Consider the following 14,944-nt stretch of genomic DNA (forward strand, 5'->3'; position numbering starts at 1 on the left):
TGAGTATAAGTTTAAACGATCAATAGATAAAGTAAAATACTCTAACAGAAACCCTTATTGGGTGTAAAATAATAGGTGGTTTCCATGCATTTTCATGGCATTGCAATGGCAGCCCCCAATTATTGGTATCGGTTATCGGCCAAAAATCTTATATCGTGCATCCCTAGATTAGTTTAGTATATGGTAATCATGGATCAATTTGAAATTCTTCAAGACAACAATTCAATTCAGTTTATTTATATTGTGCTAAATCATAACAAAGTTGTCTCAGGGCACTTTACAGGAACATTACATAGAAAAGCCAATTAGTAAAGTTAACAACAAACTCCATGCTCGATAATCCAGGTATCCAATCCAACATTTTTCAGTCAGGTCATCTGGACAGTTTCTTTTTTTTTGTGCTGAAACGTTTCACCTTCGATCCGGAAGGCTTCATCAGTCAAAGAAACACACAACAAAACTGATTCTTACCCCAACAGCTTACTCCTAAGTGGAACAAACCAGTAATGTTGGTGCTAAGATGGTCTCTTTGGCATGCCCCCTCCTCCGTTGCCGGCCCTCTTCCTCATTGACAAGTCATGTCAAACTGGTTCAAAACAAAGTCCATGCTCAATAATCCAGGTATACAATCAAACATTTTTCAGTCGGGTCATCTGGACAGTTTCTGAAGCCTGCTGGATCGAAGGTGAAACGTTTCAGCACAAAAAAAGAAACTGTCCAGATGACCTGACTGAAAAATGTTGAATTAGTAAAGTTCTTTATCTAAGGAAGCGGCAGACATGTTGAATCTTCACTTTGTTGCAGTCTCCCATCCTGAGCAAGCACTGGACAATGTGTCAGCCTCACGGAAAGAAACTGGAAGTTAGTTCCACAAGAGAGGAGTCTGATGACTGAAAGCTTTGCCTCCCATTCTGTTTTTGGAAACTCTATGAACCATGAGTAAACCTGCAGTCTGAGAGCAAGTGCTCTGTTGGGGAATATATGGAACAATAAGATCTGTAATATAAGATAGATCAAAGTTTTCACAATTCCTGTTTTACTGGTTTCCATTGGACTTGGTTGTTGACTTCAAAGGGAGCAGCTGTCAATGATTCTAAGGAGGATGGACCCTCATTTGGACTTGAGCACATTTCAACTTTGTCCAAATTTGATCAGATACTGTTTTCAAAAGAGTCCTGTTTTGGGTGCTGATGGTGGGGTTTAAGGGCATTGTTCAAGGACTCGGGGCAAACAAGGGTGGAGGTAGGTGTGTGTTTCACCTTTTCCACCCACATTTGTTTATTTTATTTTTTATTTCTTCTTCTTTCAGCTGATCCCTGCATTAGGGGTCGCCACAGCGAACTAAGTCGCACGAAGACTTGGCAGTTATTTTTACACCGAATGTCCTTCCTGACGCAACCACAGCCCTCTGTGTGGAGCAGAGAGCTGCTATCTAGGACACCCGGAGGAGCAGATGGTGGGGGTTAAAGGCCTTGCTCAAGGGCCCTGGGCAAATGAGGGTGGATGCAGGTGTGGTTGTTTCGACAGACACGATACCTTCTGACGTTTGCCACGAATCTTTTAGACAGTCGTAGTAACGCTAACGATAGGCAAAGTGCCCCTAAAGAAAGTGTATATCAATTCACAGAAAACCTTTTCAGTCAAAATGAATTGAATAATACAAGTAAGGACTCTACTGAGAGAGAAAATGAAGGGAGAAAGCATATCTGAAGAACCGGTTTGCATAAAAAGGTTCAGTCACAAAGAAGTGGACAATCAAAGTAATATGTGTAAAATAAATACCACTGAGATTTGTGAAACAATTTGTAGAAAACCTTTCAGTCAAGATGAACTGGATAATAGAAATAAGACCCCTGACAAAACAGACATGTGCAAAGAACGAAATATCGACAAATGGGTAACTTGCGAAATAGTTTATGGTGTAAATAATACCTCTTCCGAAATGGACAAAACTAAGGAAGAAAGCATATCTGAAGGACAAATTTGCAAAAATCCTTGCAGTCAAGAATGGGATGATACAAATAATAGAGGGGAAAAAAATCAGTTTTATTGTGTTTCATGAAAACCTTTGCAGAAAACGGTTAAGTCTAGAAGAATCGGAACATACAAATAAGATGCTTTTCAAAACGGAAACAATTACGACCGTAACCAAAGGTCTAGACTAAATTGGCAGACAATGGGCAAGTGCCGAAGAAAATGAAATTATAAATGAGATCACCAACGAACCAGAAAAATGGTCTAGAACATCATCAAAATGCCAAGACAGTAGCAGAGATTATTCAAATCGACAAACACAAGATAAAAGAAGTCTAGGAGAATTTTTTAATGAAAGTTCCCCAGATACTCTGGTTTCCTCACACATTGTTCTGATGGGTAACTCTAAATTGTCCCTATGTGTGAGTGAGAGTGTGAATGGCTGTTTGTCTCGTTGACCATATGGAAACTGCTTTAGGAGTTCACCTGTGAGGTGATAAACAGAGACCCAATACACACCTGGATCACATTATCATCAAACATTAGTTCAGTTTTGCTTAATAGTTCCCACAGCACTTATCAAGAACCATGCAAACAAAAAAGCAAAAACTGAAAGGAGCGCGCAATCCGGTTACTTTCTTAAGAGAGTTTTCGTGTTCTTCCCGTGCACTTGTAGGTTTACTCCGGGTACTCCGGTCCTCGTGACTCAATGAGACTTCCTGTATAAATAATGGTTAAAAAAATAAATAAAAATAAACAAATGTGGGTGGAAAATTGAAACAACCACACTTGCCTGCACTCTTGTTTGCCCTGGGCCCTTGAGCAATGCACTTAACCCCACCATCAGCACACAAAACGGGTTGTTTGAAAACGAGTCCTCGTGACTCAGTGAGACGGCCCTTCCTGACGTTGCACGTCTCACCACGAGACACGACTCGAGTAATTTGCTCGAGTCATCTTTTGTTTACCGGATTTATGTTTTTTGCAGTTTTTCATTGTAATTCACAAACACCCTCAGTTGTTTGTCTACTGTTGGATGTTGCTAGAAACATCCTTCATCTTTCAACACTTTTCATTTCGTTATTTTTTTAATTTACCCGTTATTTATGCAGGTAGTCTCATTGAGTCACCAGAACTCATTTTCAAGAGAGACCTGTTTTTATGGAGTAGATGGGGGGTTAAGGACCTTGCTCATGGGCCAGAGTGGGGCGAATGAGGGTGGGGGCAGGTGTGGGTGCTTCACCTACCACACCCACATTTTAAATGTTGTCAGTACCGGGATTTGACCCGGCGATCTTCCGATCGCAGGTCCATCTTCTCTAACCTCTTCGCCACCACTCCCCCACTTCTTGGTTTTTATTGATGTTTTGGGATCTGCTATCGATGAATGTTTTATGTTGAATGTCATGTTATATGTTGAAGCCGTGGGTTAATTCTGCAGGTTCATGTGTCCGTTTGATCATACATGATAAGGATAATAATCTACAAATACAGAATGAGTCCGGTACACGTCATCGTGGGGGATTAGCTCAAATGGTAGAGCGCTCGCTTAGCATGCGAGAGGTAGCGGGATCGATGCCCGCATCCTCCATTCACATTTTTAACTACAGTAAATAAAATTAGACTTTTATTGTTTTATTATTTTTGTTTTTTAACATACACTGTCTTACCTTTCTCTTTATAAGAAACCTTTCTCTTTATAAGAGCTCAGTTAGCCGAAGGCATTAAAGTAAAACAGCACAAATGTCAATGAGACTTCACAACTCACTTATTATTTGTTACATTTTTCAAGGTTTTACAATCTATTTAAACGTGTGTTGGGTGGAGACAGTTTAAGATTCAGTGACAGTTTAAGATTCAAACAGCATCTCGTTAATAAATCTACATTAAAAACGTTCAACTCGCCTCAGCAGGATGTTGTTACTAACTCTAACCAGCAGGTGGCAGCAGAGTATCAGCAATAATTTCAGCTAGAAAGTTCCTGGAGAACTTTGACTGGGACTGCCAGGCTGCTGAAAATAAAATAGTTTTGAAAGTACTTTGTGTTTGGGTTTGCTCTCGGCTATCACTAAAACAAATTTCAGCTGAACAGCTCTAAAATGACTGAGTTATCTTTTTTTTTCCTTTTTAGTGAATATCTTGGATTTTTGATTTGGATTCAGTTTGTGATAGGAAACGTTCTCAGCTGTAACCCCACCCAATTTCACTCTATATGTGTAAACATGGCTGAGTTTTTTTTTTGTTTGTTTATTCAGATCCAAGTGAAAGAGACCTGCTGGTCAGTCATCCCGCTACTGGTTTGTGGACTGGAGTCTTTCTGCACTCGTTGCTTTGATAAAAAATTATTTAAAACTAATATTTAGAGTTTTCTAATTATATATATTCTCATAAAATAGGCAGAAAGAATCTATTACCTTCTGGCCACATCCAACAGCAGTCCAATCAAACGGGTTGGAAGGGCGTGGCACCGTCACCTCACCGACCACAACCAGCTTGGGGGAGACTCGTCTCACCAGTGGTGGAGATGAAGTCCTCGGAGAAGCTGGTGCCGGCCCTGCGGATGACTCGAGCTGTGAGAAAGCAGCGGCCCAGAGGATCTCCATCCCTGTGCGGTCGCTCAGGTGCGCCTACAAAACAGAATTACACTTGATCAAAGTTTTGACAGGAGGTCTTCATTAACATCTTTACAGAAGTGAAACTTGCACCATCACTGCTCCACAGCTCCGGTCATCGGAGGAAAGTGTTCAGCAACAGGCAAGTAACGGACACCTAGGGGGGAAAAAAGTCACCAGAACTGATGTTGTAAGTACTTCAGTATATTAAAAAACTGAAAACAGCTTTCCTAAACACTAGTCTTGTAAACTTACTCCCTCTGAGCTGCAACCCGGTGGTATTCCTGGCGCAGAAGATTTTCCAGAGCTTCCTCCACAGTAAGGCGTGGTGAAAAGTCCACAACAATCACCTGCATTTATTAAATATATAAAAAAACATGCACTTTAACTTTGAATAAACTGTGAAATTTGTTATGAACAAATACATTGGAAAATAAAACTTATGCCAGAAGTCGCAAACCGTGGATAGCAACCTTCTGAAGTCTGCCCCTGCCTCGGTGATGGTCGTGCCGGGTGCCAGAAGACGGATCGCCTCTGGTTTCTGTGGCAGAACCGCCTCTAGAACCTCACGCCTCAACTCGTCGGCGCCGGCCCCAGAGCCGAAGGAAAGTTCACCGTCTGACGTGGCCACAAACCCATCTACGACTGATCGTAGCTGAGAGTCACCAACCACAAGAGCAAACCGTTTGACAAAATGTGAATAATTCAAGTGATCGATTTGTTTAAAACTTTAGGGCTGTGCATAAACTACAAAAAACAAAAAGCTGTTCGTTCTTCCCTGGACCTCAGCTGGCAGGACCACCTTATGACTCCATCCAGTCGCACGGGAAACATTTAACTGGTGACGTACATGAAGAGAAGGATCACGGCTGCTGGCGTCCTTCTGGCCACACCTACAACAGTTTATCAAAGAGTTAGAAGTTAAACAGCTTATGTGTTTAATGGTTTGCACACATTCATGCGCTGTATAACATAGATGCATTTTATCAATAAAACAAAAATGTTTGTTCTGTGTCTGCTGTGGATTTGTTAGCATTTGCCCAATTGATTTGCAGATGTCCCGGACGACTGAAAAGCCACGTCAACATATTTGTCCGGGACATGCGTGGTCAGCTGGTGGAAGCCTGCAGCTTGGTGAGCTGATGACACAAACACCAGTTAACAAAAGCAAAGCTCAACACGACAGGTTTTTAAAAGCCCCTTTTTCCTTTAGTAACGGTACAGCACGGTTCCAAGGCTTTTCCACTAGAAATTATTTGTGGAACCGGCCCCTTTTCACTGGGGTTCCAAATGTTCGTTAAATTTATTAAACTTTATTGAACCAGACAAATCCCACTGAGATCACGGATCTCTTTTGCAAGGGAGGCCTGGGCCTGAAGGCAGCCTGACACGTGACGTCATCTGCAACAACTCGAACTTGACTGGATCTATTTTTAAGATTTTTAAAACAATGAAGACACCGTTGTCTAATGCCGAAGTGCAGGTGTTTTTTGTGCTTGGTGGCCGACGACAAAATTCAGAGCAAGCTAGATGGAGCTCCGCCACCCCCCCCCCCCCCCCCCCCCGGTCCTCTTCACAGGTGCCCCCTCATGCCAGACAGGGCGTGATGTCCCCAGCTCCGAGCTCCGCCGGTCACCGTGGAGGATCCTGCAGGCTCCGAGCTGAACCCACCCACTAAAACCATTACTGAATGTATAATGGAAACATATCATACCGTGCCAAGTCGAACCGTGCTGCATCGGTAATAATGGAAAAGACTAAACTACAGATTTCAGCTCTACCTTTTTCCTTGGAATCTACATGGGGGGTCACTGAGGCTGGTTTGGGAGTCTTCTGCTGAAAGCACGAGCAGTTACAAATCATTAAGTCAATTTTACAGCAGTCATTTTAAGTCAAACTAAACTAATTGTTTAGATACCTGCTTGGTGACAGATGGACAAATCTCCCATCTGCCAGGTCCAGATTCCTCCATCTCCTCTTGGCCCCCTCGCAGCGACGGACCCTACGTGGCGTCCTGTTCAAACCTGTAAACTGCACAGACCAGCAGAAAAATGTTGTCTCCACCCAAACTGGATGGAGAGCAGACGAGCAGCCAAAAAAACAAACACTGAATATGTAGTTCAACCTTTATTTATATAGGTTAATCCCTCTGAGCCTCGGGGGACTCATTGACAAGAGACCTGAACTGATATGATTTAAATGAAATCGTAACGATTGAACAGCTTAAATAAACTTTTTTTATGTTGAGTGAGTATGAACTCTGTGCGTGCACGTGCAGTATGGGTGATGCTGTGAAAGTAGCAAGTTCTGTTTGTAAATGTATTTATTGATCAAAAATTGTAATGTTTTTACAGATTAGTGTATTATTAGCAATAAAAGGCGAAGTGTCTGGAAGATGATGCACAGCCAAAACTTCTCGCAGTAGATACTGCAGCTGAAAAGAGAAGCAGAAAGATTTGTTCTATAAACTGGGGTTGTTTAAAATAAAACATTGTTTCAGGAAATACAATTCATGTGAAATAAAAATGCTTTGTTTACTTAACTATATTTATTCAAAGTTAACAAAATGGTACAAGATCCACGTACTGTAAAACGATTGCGTAAAAAAAAAAAAAGGATTAATGAACCTTATTTTCAACACGCCTGTCCAAACAGCTGAAGTAATCACATTAGCTTTATTATCAAAAAGCAAAAAGTTCTTGAACAGAAATCTACCTCAAAATATAAAAAAAATGCAGCTTCTGAAAAATTATACATAATTAGGGATGCACGATATTATCGGCATGGTATCGATATCGGCCGATATTATCGTTGAATATCGTACATCGGCCGTTCTATTAAAATAACAAGGACGCCTGCAGCACCAGCACAACGTGACGACGTCACATGCGCCTACCTGATCTGATCACGGCGGAGAGGAAGAAGTCAAAATGGCGGCGGTGTGGAAGTTTTTTTTCTGTTGAGAATATTGGATTCCAAAGATTTATGGACTACGTTGAGCCTCGCTACATCCTCCCCAGTCTGAGATGTTTTTCCAGCGTAGCCTTATCCGAGTTACAAGCCGCCATTTCCGACGTCATTGAGAAGCTAACAGCCGATAGCACTTGGGTGAGTTTTACCAGACGTCGTGTTAGCCCGTTAGCATGATTAGTCTTACGGCACAATGGATAGACTAAAACTTTGAACTTTGAACCTTCATGCACGAGTGCAGAGGATCCCACACTGCAGCTATAGGAACCTGGAACAAACCTCCACAAGTGAGACAGCATCACAGGTGACTAATGCTAATAATAATGCTAATAATCACCAGCTGTTACAGCTGTTACACAATTTTTGTAGCAAATAAGTCTAAATAAGAGACACGGCTATGTTCTGACAAAGGAAAGTATATTGAACATATCAGTTATCGGCCAAATAAGTTTTAACATATCGGCCAAAAATCCAATATCGTGCATCTCGAATACATATACAATAGGTAATGGGTTAATGTAGATTAAAATGATGCTCATAGATCTGACAGGCTACAGGGACGTGAAGCCAGAGATTTTAGTCAAAGAAAAAGAGGCGACTGTGAAGAAACACTTTCTCCTGCTTCAAAAACGACATGTTTGGAGACAAAAAGCAGCACCTGAGTTTACATCTGCCTACCTGCATGCACCAACATTACACTGGTGGTGATGAGATGGAACTAACAAAATCCAACCCCAATGAAAAACTGCTGCTCAAACTGAAAACGTCACTGTATGAACTCGTAAACAAACTGGATGGTTTTTATTTATTTATTGTCCAAAGAACCAAAGAAAATGGCTTCCATTTTGAATAAACTCCTATCCATAAAACAATAATAATCTCTTCCATAGAAACCATTACACAGCTGTCAGTTTTACACAATGTGGTTATTTCTGAGCACACTGTGGTTCAGTGGTAGGGCAAACAACTTGGGACCAGAAAGTCAAAGGTTCAACTTCCTGCTATGGTGTCCTTAAGCAAGACATGTTTATTCCTTAAGTTATTGAATTATTATTAAACTATTTAGTTATTGAATCTCTATAACATAAAAGTGTCTAAAATATTCCTTTACATTTCATTACTTTATAGTTTATAAACTATTATATTATGATCCACGGAGAAAAATTTTGAAAAAATTAAATCCTACATAAATAAAGGATAGTGGAAAATTAATTATGCACTCCATGTAAGGTGGTAAAAAAAAGAAAGCTCTCAGATCATACTTTGAATTTTTAGTTTCATCATCTGTTTTAATTAAATCTAGAATAGACCAGATCTGACAGTAGCTTATCAAAAGGTAAACCTTATTCATTAAGATGTTAAAATATCACTTTTTTCAATAACAAGAAGCTGTTTGAATCTTAAACTGTCCCCGACCAACAACACACGTTTAAAACAAATTGTAAAACCTTGAAAAATGTAAAAAAAATAATAATAACTGAGTTGTGAAGTTGTCTCAATGATGTTTGTGCTGTTTTATGCCTTCGGTTCACTGAGCTCTTATAGAGAGAAAGATAAGACGGTTGATGTGGAAAAACTAAAATAAAAACAATAAAAGTAGAATTTTATTTACATTTTATTTTGTTGCAAATTAAGTCCAGTTTTTGTATTGAACGCTTTTTCAATTTTATTTACAGAAGTTAAAAATATAACTGGAGGATGCGGGCATCGATCCCGCTACCTCTCGCATGCTAAGCGAGCGCTCTACCATTTGAGCTAATCCCCCTCGGTGCCTTCAGTTCTTATTGACAGGCCTCCAGTGTTGGACCTGAACAAACAAATAACTCAGCCATGTTTACACATACAGAGGTGAAATTTGGTGGGGTTATCGCTGAGAACATTCCCTAATCCCTTAATTTTCATCAGCTTGGCAGTCCCAGTCAAAGTTCTCAGGAACTTTCTAGCTGAAGCTATTGCTGATGCTCTGCTCCCACCTGCTGGTTAGAGTTAGTAACAACATCCTGCTGTGGCGAGTTGAACGTTTTTAATGTAGATTTATTAACGAGATGCTGTTTGAATCTTAAACTGTCTCCACCCAACACACGTTTAAATAGATTGTAAAACCTTGAAAAATGTAGAAAATAATAAGTGAGTTGTGAAGTCTCATTGACATTTGTGCCGTTTTACTTTAATGCCTTCGGTTCACTGAGCTCTTATAAAGAGAAAGGTAAGACAGTGTATGTTAAAAAACAAAAATAATAAAACAATAAAAGTCTAATTTTATTTACTGTAGTTAAAAATGTGAATGGAGGATGCGGGCATCGATCCCGCTACCTCTCGCATGCTAAGCGAGCGCTCTACCATTTGAGCTAATCCCCCTTGATGCCTTTGCTTCTGACTGACACACCTCAAGTGTTGGACCTGAACAGAGAGTACAGAGTCAAGAGCATTGTCATTCGCACCTCATGTGGTGGAGCGAAATTATGTACACAAGGTCCCAGTTACATCCAACAATAAAATGTATAAGAAAAACAGTAATAACATCTAAGATATGAACTAAGAAAAACATCAACTAAATATACACTAAGCACTCATAACATAAAACATTGAACACAAACATGAACATGAGTCTGTGAGCAGATGAGCACGCATGAACACATCAGCAATGAAACAGATCAGCAGCAACATGAAACAGATCAGCAGCAACATGATATGGTTTTTCACAGTGATTATTCTAGTTAGAGATTCATGAGTCTAACAGCCTCAGGGTAGAAGCTGTTCCTCAGTCTAGTGGTTCTACACTTGATGCTCCTTAAACCTCCTTCCTGAGGGGAGTGGGGCAAAAAGTGTGTGTGCTGGGTAAGTGTGGTCCTTCATGATGCAGGTGGCCCTCTTCCTGCATCTGGAGGTGAAGATGTCTGTGATGGTGGGGAGACTGACTCCGACAGACTTCTGTGCAGCCTTCACCACTCTCTGCAAAGCTTTTCTTTCTACAGCTGTGCAGCCTCCATGCCACACGTTGATGCTGGAGCACAGGATGCTCTCCACTGCACACCTGTAGAAGGAGGTGAGGACTGAGCTTCCCAGACCAGCTCGCCTCAGCCGTCTGAGGAAGTAGAGTCTCTGATGAGCTTTCTTGATCAGGCTGGTGGTATTGTTGCTCCAGCTGAGGTTGTCATTCATGTGTACACCCAAGTACTTGTAGCTGGAGACCACTTCCACCACAGATCCTCTTATGTTCAGGGGGGTGTAGATGTTTTTGTTCCTTCTGAAGTCCACAATCATCTCCTTTGTCTTCTTCACATTGATGTGAAGGTTATTCTCTTTGCACCAGCTCTCCAGGTGTTCCATCTCTTGTCTGCAGCTGGACTCATCATTGTTTGTGATGCATCCCACCACCGCTGTATCATCTGCAAACTTTACAATGTGACAGCCTGGATGGGTAGCTGCACAATCATACGTGAGCAGAGTAAACAGGAGGGGGCTCAACACACATCCCTGAGGAGAGCCAGTGCTGAGGGTTATGGTGGAGGAGGAGAAGTTGTGGATCCTCACTAACTGTGGTCTGTTTGTTAAGAAGTCTAGGACCCAGTTGCAAATGGAGGGGCTTACTCCTAATGTGGATAGTTTGTCCATCAGGGTTTGGGGGATCATGGTGCTGAAGGCGGATGTGAAGTCCACAAAGAGCATACGGACGTAAGAGTTTTTCTGCTCCAGGTGGTTGAGAGCAGTGTGGACCACAGAGGAGATGGCATCCTCTGTTGATCGGTTCTCACGGTATGCATACTGATGAGGGTCCTCGTTGATGTTGATGGTTGTTTTGATGTGAGTCTCATGACCAGTTTTTCGAAGCACTTAGCGACTATCGGGGTGAGGGCCACTGGCCAATAGTCATTCAGACCAGTCACTGTAGAGTTTTTTGGGACTGGGATGATGGTGGCAGTCTTCAGGCAGGTGGGAACTGTCTCCAGGGTAAGTGAGGTGTTAAAGATGTATGCCAGCACCTCGCAGAGCTGATCGGCACATTCCTTCAACACTTTTCCGGGGATGTTGTCTGGGCCGGTTGCTTTGTGTGGGGTAATCCTCCTGAAAGTACTCCTTACTTCTGCTGAGGTCACGCTGAGATGCTCTTCATCCGGTGGTGAGGTGAGTCTGGTGCTGGGTGGTCTGTTCGGGTCTTCAAAGCGTGCATAGAACTTGTTGAGGGCATCAGGCAGAGATGGGTCTTTGGGGCATTGTTCACTCCTTCCTTTATAATCTGTTATGCACTTAATGCCCCTCCACATGCTCCGACGGTCTTGTGAGATGAATTGACCCTCGATCCTCTGTGCATATGTGGCCTTGGCCCTCTTAATACCAGCAAACAGCTCATGCACATACAGAGGTGAAATTTGGTGGGGTTATAGCTGAGAACATTCCCTGTCACAAACTGAATCCAAATCAAAAATACAAGATATTCACTAAAAAGGGGGAAAAATATGATGACTCAGTCATTTTTAGAGCTGTTCAGCTGAAATTTGTTTTAGTTGTAGCTGAGGGCGAACTCCAACACAAAGGACTTTCAAAACATTTTTTTTTAATTTTCATCAGCCTGGCAGTCCCAGTCAAAGTTCTCCAGGAACTTTCTAGCTGAAGTTATTGCTGATACTCTGCTGCCACCTGCTGGTTAGAGTTAGTAACAACATTCTGCTGTGGCGAGTTGAACGTTTTTAATGTAGATTAAACTGTTTTACTTTAATTCCTTCGGTTCACTGAGCTCTTATAAAGAGAAAGGTAAGAGAGTGTATGTTAAAAAACAAAAATAATAAAACAATAAAAGTCTAATTTTATTTACTGTAGTTAAAAATGTGAATGGAGGATGCGGGCATCGATCCCGCTACCTCTCGCATGCTAAGCGAGCGCTCTACCATTTGAGCTAATCCCCCTCGATGACGTATAGTTGAGCTGATTTTTATAAATTATTCTCATACGAGGAATGCTCATCAAATATGATCAAGTTTGTTACTATTTCACACAAAGATATCCAATAATTCTCAGTCAGGTCACGTGGACAGTTTCTTTTTTATAGAGACGTTTCACCCTCTGTCCAGAGGGCTTCATCAGTCTGAGGAGTTCCAGTAAACTGTTTCCCCCCCACCAAGCAGTGAACAACTTAAGTGGACAAACCAGTTTGCTGGAGCTAAGATACCACACCATTTTATTTACAGAGCACTTAAAACAGCGACAAGGCCAACCAAAGTGCTGTACAGACAGAAAAACACAAAGCAATATACAAAATGAGGTAAATCAGAATAAAGAAATAAAAACGATGCAGCAACGAGGCAACTCGTTCCAAAGTCTTGGACCTGCTACAGAGAAGGCCCCGTCACCTCTGATGGTGGTCGTCCTGTCCCCCTCCCCTGGACTCCTCCCAGGCAGGCAACCACAGCCAAAGTGGTTCAAGGCAACAAAGTTCATGCTCAATCATCCAGGTACCAAATCCAATAATTCTCAGTCAAGTCATCTGGACAGTTTCTTTTATGACCTGACTGAGAATTATTGGATTTGGTACCTGGATGATTGAGCATGGACTTTGTTGTTAACAATAATCTATCGGGCCGCGGTAAAGTTAGTTTAACGTTGGACGTTGGACATTCGAGCTCCGTAGCTTCAGCGGTGTGTTGCTCTTGTTCGATTCGAAGCAGACAGTAACTTTACCGCGGTATCAAGTTGTCACGTTGGAGTGAATCCAGTTCACGATGGCTGGAACAGCTAATTAACATAAACCAAAGGGCTACAGCTCTGGTTTCTTCTCATCGTATCATGACCTTAGTCTAAAACCCCGGCATAGAATCAGCAGGCGATAGTGTTTTATAACATTGCATTTTATTGTTTATTATCATTATCATTTTATCATTAATTATCATTTTATTGCAAAAGGGCCTTCTCCTACTCCGCTCCTGTTTCCTGGATTATCTTGCAAAAAGATCTGAAGCTCTCGACCTTGACCTCTAGGTGGCTTCAAACATCTGCTAAGTTCATGGCAAGAACCAATGCAGACATGTTCCTGTTTGTAGTTTTCTACATCTCCTTATAATCTAGCTGTTCTTTTTTTTCATTACTTTTTCTTTTGACTGGTTGCTATTTTGTTTTGTTTTGTTACCAAAAAATAAAATAAATTTGTATGCCTCTTTTGTGTCTATTGTTGTCGTTGTTACTCACTGTTGTCATCACTCTTTGTTAAGAAATCAGGTCTCTCTTGTAAATGAGTCCTCACGACTCAGTCTCAATGAGACCTGTCTAAATAAACGTTGAATGAATGAATGAATATGCTTTTTTTAAAACGCCAGATCCTTGATTTGTTTAAGTCAGAGAAGAAGTGATGGAGTGTGTTCTGTGGCCCAAACATTCAAGCATTGCAAACGTTCACACAAAACACCCGGCAGAAATGATTTACAGCTGTTTATTGACTGAAAACTCAAAAACTGAGTGTTCTGTAGACATGATCCACTAATGCATGTAGCAGAGAGCTGACAAACTGTTTTTAATAAAAATGTTGCAGCGTACCGAAGTTAGAGCGAACTAAACCCAAGCTGTTCTGCACGAGGAGCTTTAAAAACATTGAGAAATGAGGAACGCTTCATGAATTTTAAACTCCACAAGTGTGGATTCGTTCCACCTTTATTTATAAGGTTAATCCCATTGATCCTCGGGGACTCATTTACAAGAGAGACCTGGTTTGAACAAAGAGTGATGAGAACAGTGGAACAACAAAGAACACAATAGGCTTTACTGGAAAGGGAACTGTGCTGCAGTTTGTTTATAAATAAAGGGAGTGGGGGTTAACCGACTACATATTTTTAAGTCGACTGTAACATAATAAAAGTCGAGGCGACTTTGAATAGTCGATGACGTCATAGGAACTCAAGACGCTATATCATGTTTGCAAAAAAAAAAAAAAAAGGCAAGAAAACATCAGGCATAAATTTATGCTCCTACCATTTATCATACTGCAAAGGAAAAGCAAAACTATTATCAAGCTGAAAAAATGCTGCTGTTTTTCGTTTTATTTTATTTTATTTAATCCACCTCGTGGATTGGGTGGAATAGTGTTGGGAACAGCGGGGGGTGCGACTAGTCGACGTGAAATATAAAAACTCGCGAGACGACATAGAATCGACTAGTCTTACTTGTCTATTCCACCCCTAAAACGGAGCATTATACTTTATGACTTTAGAACAATTTACACCTTTAACCAGCCACCAGGGAGCACAGCCAGCGTGTCTTTCTGCAATACAGGTCCGACTAGAGGAATGCAGTAATGAGAGAGTTGCTCCGGGTTGTCACAGCGAAGGAGGAATTATAATTTACTGGTCTCTGTTCCATTCCTCACCTATGGTCACACAAAGTTTGTATCGACTGAAAGAATG

General features: G+C 41.3%; 4 non-coding genes across 4 annotated transcripts; 1 reads left to right on the plus strand and 3 right to left on the minus strand.

Moving 5' to 3' along the window:
- The first annotated feature begins 3,492 nt into the window (after positions 1–3,492).
- trnaa-agc lies at positions 3,493–3,565 on the plus strand. Its single transcript has one exon. It is a non-coding gene; the product is annotated as a tRNA-Ala (tRNA).
- A 5,683-nt stretch (positions 3,566–9,248) lies between these two features.
- trnaa-agc lies at positions 9,249–9,321 on the minus strand. The gene has a single exon. It is a non-coding gene; the product is annotated as a tRNA-Ala (tRNA).
- Positions 9,322–9,841: 520 nt separating this feature from the next.
- On the minus strand, positions 9,842–9,914 carry trnaa-agc. Its single transcript has one exon. It is a non-coding gene; the product is annotated as a tRNA-Ala (tRNA).
- A 2,473-nt stretch (positions 9,915–12,387) lies between these two features.
- On the minus strand, positions 12,388–12,460 carry trnaa-agc. Its single transcript has one exon. It is a non-coding gene; the product is annotated as a tRNA-Ala (tRNA).
- Positions 12,461–14,944: the final 2,484 nt, after the last annotated feature.

Source organism: Nematolebias whitei, chromosome 16 (genome assembly GCF_014905685.2).
Source record: "Nematolebias whitei isolate Nwh7 chromosome 16, NemWhi1, whole genome shotgun sequence".
NCBI classification, from domain to species: domain Eukaryota; kingdom Metazoa; phylum Chordata; class Actinopteri; order Cyprinodontiformes; family Rivulidae; genus Nematolebias; species Nematolebias whitei.